This window comes from Aptenodytes patagonicus, unplaced genomic scaffold (assembly GCF_965638725.1).
Source record: "Aptenodytes patagonicus unplaced genomic scaffold, bAptPat1.pri.cur scaffold_628, whole genome shotgun sequence".
Taxonomy (NCBI): domain Eukaryota; kingdom Metazoa; phylum Chordata; class Aves; order Sphenisciformes; family Spheniscidae; genus Aptenodytes; species Aptenodytes patagonicus.
The window spans coordinates 627-2500 of NW_027472522.1; positions in this window are offsets into that span (position 1 = coordinate 627).

The window sequence follows — 1874 nt, forward strand, 5'->3', positions numbered from 1 at the left end:
GCCGCGTGCGTGCGGGAGGGGAGGGGTCCCGGCACGGCCCCTCCCGGAGGCGCTCTCGTCTCGCTCGCCGGCCCACGGCCCGCTGCCGCCGCCGCCGCCTGCGCCGCTTCTCTCCGACGCGCGCGCGCGCGTTGCCCGGTCGGCGGGGACCGCCGCGTCCCCGCCGCTCCCCCCGCCTCTCGCCTCCGCTGGCCCCCGCCGCCGGCCGGCGTCCGCGTGCCGGTCAGAGCGCGGGCGGCGGCGCGCGGGAAGGGGGGGGCTGCCGGCGCGGGGTGTGACGAGCCCCGCCGGCCGAGCCCGCTCGAGCCGGAGGAGGAAGCGGCGACCGGCGGCGGCGCCGACGCCGCGGGGCCGGCAGGTGCGAGCGGCGAGAGAGAGAGGGCCTTCGGGGTCGGGGGGGGGCGGCTCCCCCGGCCCTCCCCGCACCGGGGCGGGCTGCTGCGGAGCAGCCCGCCCTGCCGTCCGGCCGGCCGCGCAGGGCGAGGCCTCCGGGCGTTCCGGGCCGGCGCGCGGCGCCGTGCGGCGCGGCGGCACCCCCGCCTCGCCTCCCCTCCCCTGCGGGGGAGCCGGAGGCGCGGACGGGCGCCGCCGCCGCCGCCTTCGGCGGGCGAGGCCCCCGCCGGGTCGCGCCCCGCGCCAGCGGGCGGCCCGAGCCACGGCTCTCCTCCCGGGCGCAGCGCCGGGCTACTGAGGGAAACCCCGGGCCCCGGGAAGGAGGCCGAGGTGATGGCGGCGGATGTCGGGCGCGCCCCCGCGGGCGGACGCTCCCCCGAGGGCGGCAGCGGGGGAGGCACCCCCGCGGGGCCTGCAGGTCGTTTCCCTCGCCCCAGGGCCAGGTACCTAGCGTCCGCGCTTCCGCGGCCCTCCCTCGGCGAGCCCGGGGGCCGAAGGCCGCGGAGCCGGGCGGAGGTTTAAAGACGCGGGCGGCTCGGCGCGGCCCGCGGGTTCGGCCGGGCGGTGGCGCCTCGAGGGGCGGGAGTTGCTCCCCGAAGCCCCCCGTGCGGACGCCGCCGCCCGCGCTCGTCCCGCGGGCGGCCGTGCCGTGCCGGGGAGGGGGTCCCGCTGCCCCCCCCTCTCCGCGGTCCGGTCTCGGCGGAGAGACCGCGGCGGGGTAGCCGGCCGTGGCCGGCCTGCCTGCCTCGCAACGGGCGACCCCGGCGGGAGCGCGGGCTCTCCGCCGGGGCGGCGAGTCCCCGCGGCGGGGGCTCGCCGGGCGGCCGCCGGGCCGCCGCGCCTCCGTCGCGGCGCCGCGGCGCGCTGCGCTCCGCTCCTTCCCAGCCCCGGCGAGCTGCTCGGCGGTGTCCCGCCGCTAGCCGCCGGCGAGGGCGGCACCCCCCCCGTCCGAGCGGCGGCGTCGCCGCTCGGCGTGTCGGTCGGCCGGAGGGCGCCCGCCGCCGGCCGCGCGGCTGTCCCGGCCCGGGCCCCGCCCGTCGCTTCCCCGCCGCCCTTCCCGGCCGTGCCGGGCGGTCGGTCGGGCGGTCGGGGGCGTCCCACTCCCGGTCTCCGCGTGGAAACGGGGAGAGCGGGCGCCGCCCCCGGCTTAGCGCCGTCCGCCTTCCGCCCGGCGCGTGCCCGCGGAAGGGGCCGAGGCGAGAAGCGGCGGCGGCGGCGCCGGGAGGGCGGCCGCCGCGGCGCGGCGGCGGGCGCCGTCCGGCGGTTCCGCGGGCGGTGCGTCGCCGTCTCGGGCTCCGGCGGTTGCCGCCTCCGGCGCGGCGGCGTAGCTGCGGAGGTGCCGTCGGGGCGAGCCGTGGGTTGGGGCTAGGCGGCTGTCGTAGCGCGGCGTGGTTGTCGCGGAGGCGCGCGCGGGGCCGGCGGGGCGCCCCGCTGCCGCCCGTCGCCGTCGTCGTCGGCGGCAGCAGCCTCCGTGTCCCGAG